Source organism: Oreochromis niloticus, unplaced genomic scaffold (genome assembly GCF_001858045.2).
Source record: "Oreochromis niloticus isolate F11D_XX unplaced genomic scaffold, O_niloticus_UMD_NMBU tig00008220_pilon, whole genome shotgun sequence".
Classification (NCBI taxonomy): Eukaryota; Metazoa; Chordata; class Actinopteri; order Cichliformes; family Cichlidae; genus Oreochromis; species Oreochromis niloticus.
Genome location: NW_020329046.1, coordinates 1 through 10740, shown reverse-complemented (window position 1 = coordinate 10740; position 10740 = coordinate 1). Strand labels below are relative to the sequence as shown.

The window sequence follows — 10740 nt, the reverse complement described above, 5'->3', positions numbered from 1 at the left end:
CCTTTTCTCGAGCTTGTTCAACTTGAGATAATGCAATGTAAGCTTGCACTCTTACAGTAAACATTTTGCTTATCATACTCCGAATACAAGGCAGTACACATGTGGAAAATAAGCAAAGTAACATAAGGAGCATTCCAACGAATGTTAGTCCTTTTGTGAGTAATGACTTCCATGACCCGCTAAGCAGCCATGTGAGCCAGTCCGCTGTGTTTGCGTGTAATCTTGCTGCTGTACTCGTCTGAGCTGACGTAGCGTGTTCAGTGTGTCAGACAAGTTGGTGGAATGCACATTATCAGGTGTTTTGCATTAAGAGGCATGTGCGAACAGATGTAATAGTTTCTGTCTCTTGTGGAGTTGCACACATAACGGTACCAGGCATTGTTCATCCATGGGTGGTTGTGATCTTGTGTCATGTCGTCTGGATGTATTGTGTCATGTGTCAGTCTTGCCTCCAGGTGGTGCTGTTGTTCTTCTTGTGGAATCAGTAACAGCAGTCCCAACAGAATTGTGACACTGGCCATTAGAACGAGTAGGGTCTTCATGATGACCGAACACACCTGGTCCTGTGAGTGAGTAGACTAGGGGCGAGAAGAACAAGGGCGGGATTTACCCAAACAGCCCTCTCTCCACCTCCCAGATCACTAACAGGCAGGGGTGCTGGCGTCTTAGTGTCTATGGGCTGTCACTCACTTTCTTACAGTGGCTCTGATGAATCCAGGAAGGTCGTTCAGCAATTTTGCAGGCTGTTGGTGTGGCCAGGAGGACTTGGTAGGGTCCTTCCCACCTCGGGGAGCTCCGCTTTTTCCTCTGGAGCACTTTTATCAGGACCCAATCTCCTGGTTTCAACCTGGAAGAGACTGGAAGAGAATCATCTGGCAGTTGATTGTTCAAAACTATTTCTTTATTTTCTAACAGTTTTGTCATCCATTCTGCTAGTGTTGTTTCTCTTATGGATTTGTCTATCGGTTCACTTGTAATAGGTACTCTGCGGGTGATATGAGAAGTGATGTTTTAAACTGAAGCCCAGTGCTTCAGAGACTTTTGATATTACTTCATTTACGAAGTGTGTAGCACAATAGACAATTCAATCAAGACCTTGAGCCATAAACAGACCTCACGCACAGACATTGTTTTCATAACCAGACAATTTTAGACCTTGTTCCTTAAATCTACATAAATATCCTCTGGGTGACATAAAACACATTTTAAGTAATCAATTGCTTCTCATAAAAATTATGTATTGGGATGTTTGTGTGCAGCATTTTGCATATCAGCATAAGCATTTGCGAGCAAAGCATTCTTCATTGCATAAGCGTGTGTGTGTGCCATTTCTCCCTCTATCAACGAGTGCACATGTGTTCATGTGTGTGTTTCACTTCATTCTGAATCGGTGTATGTAGATGTGTGTGTGTTCATCACTTTCCTGTTCTGGTGTTCTGGGTAAACCACAGCCTGAAGCGTGCCTGGGTCCTGCCCTCCTCCTTTTCAGTCCGCTTGCCACCATTGCTGCTGTTCAAAGTTCAGTTTGTCCTGGTTCTGGCCCCAATTGGGACAGTCCTTTTCTCCAGTGTCCATGCTCACCGCAGGTGAAAACTGCATCTTCTTCTGTGTTTTGTCCATTCGACCTCAGTTGCTCCTCCTGTCTCTGGCACGCCCTTTTTGCTGCCGTGTTGGTCCATCCCTGTCCTGCACAGTGTTAATGCAGAATTGTTAAGGTCAGCATTCTTTTGCTCGGCCTTACTTGTCATAAGTTGTCGGCTTGGCAGGCGTCTCGTCACAGCTCTGTCAGCTGAAGCTGTCTGGGAATTTTCCCCCGTGTAGTGAAACGGGCCTTGGTTTTAACGCTCTCCGTCTCCGCTGCATAAGATCGCTTTTCTGCAGCCCTGTTGACATTTTCAGGAAATTGTTTTTGTAAGTCCAGCTGCTGCAGCATTTGGTCAGGGTCACGTCGAAGGTGGTACAGGGGAGAGCAGGAGTCCAGGTCAGCCTCGGCTTTCAGGGCCAGCAAAGCAGCCTGTAATTAAACATAAAGAGAAGAAAAAACAAAACAAAACAAAAACAAACAGAAGTGTACGAACAGGAAAATTATGTTGTGCTGGCTGTGATACAAAGAGAGGGGAGAAACACCGGGCAGGCCCTGTGTCAGCCTTCCCCTTTTTTTCTTCTTTTTCCTCTCACGATGTAATCAACTGATAACCCACCAAGTTGACAGGACAACACAGGTAGATATTTAAATTCTTAAGATCATGTTTAAAAGCACAAAAAGGAATTTTCCTTCCGTCTCACAATTTGACTCTTAACCACTAAAATTGTTGTTTAATCACTGGTTGGTCATACCAGTCTCTTTATTTTCTTTTTGAAGTTTAATTGTTGTCCTGCAACCCAGAGGGTTTATTTGTTAGTAATAGATAAACTTCATCATTTAACAACAGGTGTATATTAATTTTTTTTTGCTGCTTTAACCTTGCTGGAAAATCTTCACGTGTTCATGAGTGTAAGCTGTTTTTTCATTGCGTTTGTCGGCAGGTTAATTTTAACTTTTTCTCAAACAAGGCATTTCTCTAACAGTTGCCCTTCGCCCTTCGCCCTCGCTTGTGCTAAGAAAGGCAAATGTGCTTGTAGTAGTTGTGAGATTATATCACATTATACCTGTAAACAAAATGAGCGAATCATGATACTGCTGTAGGCCACATCATACTTCTTGTTTAATCAGTATTTAGTGTCAGTTTGCATCACACCTCCCAATTGAAAGAATGTGAAAATCACCAGATCTATTAGATAGGTTTGTATTATCCTATACTGCTGATTTACCGTGAGTGAGTTACACTGTTTCATGACATTTCATAACGCTGAGTTATGAAAGAGTATTGTGTTCAGAGAGTAGGGGCCTCCCTTTTTCCTTTGTGATAGTAAAAAGAACAGAGCACATGCCACGGGAGCGTCACCCCCACCTTTGGTGGAGGCAGAAAAACAGGGAGCCAAGGTCATAACTCAGGCTCACAAAGAGTCAGAAAAAATGTGAATGCTTAGTTTTGTGGCTGTGGCGCATTTTGTATGGCTTCTCTTCTTTTGTTTGTGTAGCTTTCTGCCTTCACCTGAGAGGGTGTGCCCTAAGCATGTGACTTCAGGTCTCCATGATTGGAGTTTATTTAAAGATAAATAAGATGATTTCATTTATTGCTCGCAGATCATGCACTAAACGTATGTTGCAGTATTTAGCTTTCTTCAACACTTAAACAAAATATCACTTCTTATCCATTACCATTCTCTCGTATTAAAAAACAAACAAACAAAAACCAAACTAAGTTTAACTTTTCTGCTTTGTCACTTAAAACAAAGCATCGCTCTCAGCTGGCTCTGAAATTATCATCATCAAGCATGAAGTTGCATGAAGAGAGCTGTTTCAGAAGTCACAGTATTCCTCACTCAAGCAACATCAAGAAACAAACAAAAACAAGCTGCTGATGGCATGAACGCTTTACACACATGAGACAGGATGCAAAAAGCTGCTGTTAAAAACAGATCAGGGGTGTGAGGGTGAAAACTGGGTTCACAGACAGCTGCATGTTCGAGCTTTAATATGCAGCTTCTGCTCTAAAAAACAAATAAAAATAAAAATGTGTAACTTGCTCATCAGCTTGGTAGTGTCCACATATTTAATTCATTTTATTCAGCTTCTCAAACCTGTAGCTTTAGCTGTTGTATTCAGGGTTTGGCTTATTAGTTGTTAGTATAGGTTTGCTCTTCATCTTAACAAAGTCTCATCTAAGATGACAGGTTTACAAGCAGGTCAGGTGTCTCTATGCACCTGATTAGTGTAGTTATTTTCCTTATTTTCTTCATCTCATATGTCATTATACTGAATTTGAGCAAACCTTAAGCTTGATGCAGACTACTTTTAACAATTATCCACCTCACATCACAACTGACTGAGGTGCCTCTTCATATTTAATATTATTCATTATTAATGTCATTATGCAATAGTATATTACAATATTTATTTATATTTATTTGTGTCCACCAAGGGCTGAGGATGAGCTGCAGTCTCACCCTCTCCCAAGCTGGAGACATTTTCCTTTTCACACACTTTCCTTGGCTGAACAATGACACAACCTTAATATACCTTATGCATCTCTCTATTTCATTTAATATGTGTTTGTGTGAGTTATGTATTTTCTTTCATTCTATTCATTCTGGCCATGGTCGTCCTGCCAACTATATTTCATTATTAATACCAGTTTACCAGTTGCTATCCTTCTATTATCAATTTGAATACATTAACTAAGCTCTAATTTAATTTAACCTTTTGTTTATTCCACTTCATTCCTCTTTCCATGCTTTAAAACATTACACCTTGTTTTGCTTTTATTTATTAATACTGCCAGCACACACTGTGAGACGTTCTGGTACTAGAGTCAGAGGAGGTTATTAAGTCAGCCTTCTACCCTGAACTAAATTCAGGGCGGACTTAATTTTACGCGTTGAAGCGCAACCTTTTCTCTTTCTCACCATCCAGTACTCACAGGAAAACAATAGGAGTAGTGCAGGAGCCTAGAGCTCCTATTCAATGAAGCACTTACTCCTCAACAAACATTCAGCAAACAGTTAGCGCGCTTAGAGAAAATCCTATTTTATTTGACACTCTCGCTTCTCTGGCTACCAACCTTTATTTTAATCCGTCTTACACAGGCGAGCGTGGCTACCAACCTTTTGTTTTTATGCTGCGGATTATGCTGCGGATTAAGCCTCCCAGGGCGTGTTAATCCGTCTTACGCAGGCGAGCGTGAGATATACTGGCTACAACCCTTACTTATGTTGCGAAACAGGCCCCCACAGGGCAGGTTGTTTCGTCTTACACGGGCGAGCATATTACATAGGACACGTCTGTCCTTTCCTTTTCGGTCCACACAGGACCCTTCTATTTTGAGCAGTGTCAAACTAAAATCGATTATTCAACGCAAAGTGTTTCTGGCTGCCTTATATTCACCTTCAATGTTGCGCTGTGTTCTTTTTCCCGGCGTCACCGAGAACCTGGCGTCGTGGACCTGTATAAGACACTGGCCAGTAGGCGAATGTACGACTCTGGGCTTTTCCTCGCTTCGCTAGAAACGGTGGTTGCAGTGCAGGTAGTCACGACGCCAGGATCTGGTGGCTCCGTCTGTGAATAGTTAGATGATACAATAATATCAATAAACTATCCGGCTCGAAGGACCAATTAAATGTCAGTGGCAAGACATTTTTAAACATTGAAAGAATACAGAAACAGTCAGAGTTTTGTTCAGAGAACTACGTGCGCACGGGTGAGTGATCGGGTGATACCCACTCCGAGGCTTTGTAGTCAGCTTTATTTATACATCGTAGCATTCCCTGTTTGTCAGGCTGTAGCAGACAATCTGGGCGTGTATGGGACACAGTGTATATGTGTGTGTGTGTGTGTAGTTTCTATCTCGAGGAAAACAGAAGCCAGTTGGGTCCTGTTTCCAAGGGTGTCTGCAAGAGACTTTCACAGGAGTCAGCGAATACTGCGGGGCTCATGTGTATGTGTGTGAGAAGAAGCAAAGACAAAACATAAAGATATGTGAACACTATGTGCTTTCCAAGCCTTTCTCAACAGGAGCATGTGAGTAAACGAGCAAATGGAGCATTATAAGGAGAACTGAGTAAATGAAACATTAAAAAGGAAGATGTATCAAAAAGGAAAAACATCATAAAATCACAAAATCCCTTAACAGTGCTCCATTATAAACAAACATTAACAAAGACAGACAATACACTAACTAAGAATAGCACAATATATTCAGGTATATATATATATATATATATATACATAAAAGTCACTATACATAAAAGTCACTATTAATAAATAGCTGAAAAAGAACATGTGCAAGAAGGGTGTAGCTGTTGCAGTAAACAGTGTGTTAAGTGGATGAGTTGTACAGGGAGATGGCCACAGGCAGGAATGATTTCCTGTGTCGTTCAGTGGTGCTTTTCGGTAATCTCAGTCTCTCACTCAACGTGCTCCTGTGACTGACCAGCATGTCATGGAGTGGGTGGGAGGTGTTATCCAACATTGTCTTTATCTTGGACAACATCCGCCTCTCCGACACCACCTTGAGGGAGTCCAGCTCCATCCCACAACATTACTGGCCTTACGAATCAGTTTATGGAGTCTGTTGGCATCTGCGACCCTCAGCCTGCTCCCCCAGCATGCAACGGCATAGAGGATCGCACTGGCCACAACAGACTGGTAGAAAATCCTGAGCATTTTCTGGCAGATGTTGAAGGACCTCAGTCGCCTCAAAAGATAGAGACGACTCTGGCCCTTTCTGTAAAGTGCTGTGGTGTTTTTAGCCAGTCCAGTTTATTGTCAATGTGTACTCCAAGGTATTTATAGTCCTCCACAATGTCAACACTGACCCCTTGGATTGAAACAGGGGTCAAGTGTTTCCTGGTCTTCCTGAAGTCCACTATCAATTCCTTAGTCTTTGCCACGTTGAGCTGCAGATGATTCTGCTCACACCACGTGACAAAGGAGTCGACCACAGCCCGGTACTCTGTCTCATCATCCCCGTTGATGCATCCAACCACCGCAGAGTCATCAGAAAACTTCTGAAGATGGCAGGTCTCTGTGCAGTGGCTGAAGTCTGTGGTGTAGAGGGTGAAGAGGAAGGGGGGAGGACAGTCCCCTGTGGTGCCCCTGTGTTGCTGATTACCTTGTCAGACACACACTGTGGGAGACGTACATATTGTGGTCTTCTGTCAGGTAATCAACAATCCAGGACACAGAGAAGCATCCACCTGCATCGCTGTTAACTTATCACCAGGAGGGTCGGCCTGATGGTGTTGAAAGCACATTCATTTTCCAGCACAAACTCAGTACTGGCTTCATTACTTTCTTCCAGTTATGCTCTTGCCTGCCTTCTCCAAGCAACTCAGCCTCCACTCTGCATGCTTTAAATCTGTTGCTCTTCTGCGTTTCAGATCTCAGCCATGCAGCCCGCCTCCTCTCCTTTCTCCTCCTCACCGTGGTCACTTGGAACCCTGTCCCAGCCTCCATCTTCATCACTACCAGCATGTTGACTCTGGGGTGGGGCTTGTGCAAAATCCTGCACTGCTGAGATTCCTTCTGCTATGATGGGTCATTGGAGTCTAAGTGCCTAACAGTTACATTTATTTCTGTATCTGAATAATCATGTTGGTTTTTTTCCACATGATCTTTCCTTATTGAACTGTTTTTGTAGATAAGCTTCAAACCAGCAAGCAACATACCTAAAGCAAAATATTATCACCAGAAGTGAGAAAGTGTCTGGACTACCTCCAGCTGTGTTGCATGTATTAAAGATAACTTCAGACACTGTCTGGTTGTCATGTTGAAACAGGCTGTACAGTCACACAGATAAAAGACATCAGTCATGTTTCTAATGATATAAATCAACCAGAAAGATTATAAAGACAAAAGCTGTGAGACGCCACTAGAGAAAGGATGGCTTGTTATCATTACATGAAGTGATTTAGAATTATATGTAAGCTTTCAGGGCAGCACTCACAACTTTTTAAAACTGATTACCTGATGGTAAGCTTACACAGATATATAAAATACAGGTGAACTCTAAGAGGTTATAAAGAGAGAGCTGTGCTTTACAGAACACAATTATTTAGATTTATATTTACAATCAGTTTTTATTTATAAACAAATAAACATTACGAAACTAGAACAAACTATCTTATTACAATTAAACTGTTTCTCCCCTATTTCCTTTTTTCTTCCACCCATCTTTGTCTCTCTGCCTCATAGAAAGGAGACTCCTGAAACTCCTTCCAGGTCATCTCCTTGGCCATGCCCTTGTCCCTGTACAGAGAGTGCACTTTTGAAGGGCAGTAGATATATTTCCCTGCCACTCCAGGGAAACCCGTATGAACATGTGGGCTATTTGGTCCCTGTTTCAGGTCCAGTGGCAGAACCTGCAGAGGCGGCCTGTTGTTGGGTTTCTGGCCTTTTCCTCTTTTTCTCCATCCTTTCCTCTGACCTCTTCCTGGTAGCATCCAGATCCCTTTGGAAAAATTCTGTCTGGGCAAATTCCTCAAAGGGCATTTTCGGGTTACTGATTCCCTCAGCAGCATAAGTTTGATGCACCTTGTTGGAACAATAGAAACAGAGCACAGGCCCTCTCTGGTAAAAATAGTGGACGGTGGATCCTGTGTCTCATATTGAGACTTGGGCTGTCCACAGGCAAGACAAGTCTTTGTCTGCCTTCTTTTTCCCTCAGGCTGCTGCTGCTGTTGCTTTTCTAAGATGCCCTCCACAATCTTCTCTATTGAGTCAGTGGTGCAGACAGGGCAGGAGGAGGCGGGTTAAAGACGGCAGGCAGGCTCTATGGTGACTGCGGGAACACTAGTTGTTTCACTGCCTTCCGTTAATGAGTGCCAAGCTGCTGAGTCTCCAGAAGTTTTCTGGGCTTGTGTTCAAAGATGAATTGTGTTGAGAGCTTAGCCAAGTGCTTCACATAACGGGATATGTGCACCTTGGATGTGGGATGCAGCAGGCTGTTGGGATCTGCAGCAGAACGATGGACCATGTCTGCATAATCTTGATCCACAAGCTTCAGGATGTCCTTCTTCCCATGGTACTTTTGCAGCAGATCATCTATTGCCTCTTTCATGCGTCGTGTCCAGCGTGTGTGGTCCAGCACAAAAACCCGACCACCTGTCTTTATAGGTCCAGTGCACCCAGATTAAAACTTTGGGTGTAAGATTCAGATAATTATTTATTAAAAGTTACATATTTTAAATGAGAATAAGAAAGAAAAGTATGTCTTTGTGCCCCTTTTCCCTGTTCATGCCCTATCGGCCCCCTGGCTAACTTTGCTGATCCGCCCCTGCACAGTTACCAGCCGTCAGTAGGTAGAAGGATCCTGGTGTAGAAGTATTATTAAATAATTCTAACAACGGCTTATCAGCTTAAACGTGCTTGCTGTTGTTCAGCCGCTGGGTTCCTCTTTCTGGCGCGAAGTGGGCCAAAAAAAAGAAGAGAGACGGACTTCGACAGAAAAGCCGATCAGCTGATCATTAAGCAGTTTCACGATTGAAGTTAGCAGCAGCAGAAGGGAGAGAAGAGGCAGTCGCGCTATAGATCGGTTGTTAAACTTACGCTGGAATGCTTTACAAACATTCAGAGATGAACTTACACACTTGCTTTACTTCTCTCTGGGATAACTTCCTCGGAGATGAAATGCTGCTTTGGTAGCGAGGCTACAAATACACACAGCCGCTGTATCACATGACGCATACTGCTGCAACGTGCTACGGTTATGAGCCGAGTTACGCCGTGTTGCAAGTTTTGTGAGATGCTTTTATGATATTTAATGGATCAGATTACATTTTTTATTTTTCGCGAATCCGATCAGTAATTCAGGTCAGTATCGGACCGATATCGATACGTAATATCGGATCGGTCCATCTCTAATTTCCAACACTGAAAAGCACAAAGGTCACTTTAACATTAAAAGGTGTAAAAACAAGTACAAGATATTTACAATAAGCAGACTCAGTGCAAGAAAGTGTCTTTCCAACACTGAAAGGTCAAAGGTCAACTTTAACATTAAAGGTGTAAAACAAGTACAGTATTTACAATGAGCAGACCTCAGTGCAAGAAAGTGTTTTCCACACTGAAAAGGTCAAAGGTCAACTTTAACATTAAAAGGTGTAAAAACAAGTACAAGATATTTACAATAAGCAGACCTCAGTGCAAGAAAGTGTATTTCCACACTGAAAAGGTCAAAGGTCAACTTTAAAGGTGTAAAAAGAAGTACAGGATATTTACAATAAGCAGAACTCAGTGCAAGAAAGTGTCTTTCCAACATGAAAAGGTCAAAGGTCAACTTTACATTAAAAGGTGTAAAAACAAGTACAAGATATTTACAAAGCAACTCAGTGCAAGAAAGTGTATTTCCAACACTGAAAAGGTCAAAGGTCAACTTTAAGTGTAAAAAGAAGTACAGGATATTTACAATAAGCAGAACCTCAGTGCAGAAGTGTCTTTCCAACACTGAAAGGTCAAAGGTCAACTTTAACAATTAAAAGATGGTCAAACAAGTACAAGATATTTACAATAAGCAGACCTCAGTGCAAGAAAGTGTCTTCCAACAATGAAAGGTAAAGGTCAACTTAACTTAAAAGGTGTAAAACAGTACAAGATATTTACTAAGCAGACTCAGTGCAAGAAAGTGTATTTCCAACATGAAAGGTCAAAGGTAACTTTAAAGGTGTAAAAGAGTACAGGATATTTACAATAAGCAGACTCAGTGCAAGAAAGTTCTTTCCAACACGAAAAGGTCAAAGGTCAACTTTAACATTGAAAAGATGTCAAACAAGTACAAGATATTACAATAGCAGACCTCAGTGCAAGAAAGTGTCTTTCCAACACTGAAAAGGTCAAAGGTCAAAGGTGTTAAAACAAGTACAGATATTTACAATAAGCAGACTCAGTGCAGAAATGTCTTTCCCAACACTGAAAAGGTCAAAGGTCAACTTTAAAGTGTAAAAAGTAAAGATATTTACAATAAGCAGACCTCAGTGCAAGAAAGTGTCTTTCCACACTGAAAGGTCAAGGTCATTTAAAGGTGTAAAAACAAGTACAGGATATTTACATAAGCAGACCTCAGTGCAAGAAAGTGTCTATTCCAACACTGAAAAGGTCAAGGTCAACTTTAAAGGTGTAAAACAAGTACAGGATATTTACAA

At 42.0% G+C, this 10740-nt stretch overlaps 1 long non-coding RNA gene across 1 annotated transcript; it reads right to left on the bottom strand.

Annotated features, from left to right (window-relative positions):
* Nucleotides 1-234: 234 nt before the first annotated feature.
* On the bottom strand, nt 235-5725 carry LOC109198654 (uncharacterized). The gene is made up of 2 exons (XR_002059346.2): nt 4988-5725; nt 235-857 (listed from the first exon to the last, which is right to left on the bottom strand). It is a non-coding gene; the product is annotated as an uncharacterized LOC109198654 (long non-coding RNA).
* Nucleotides 5726-10740: the final 5015 nt, after the last annotated feature.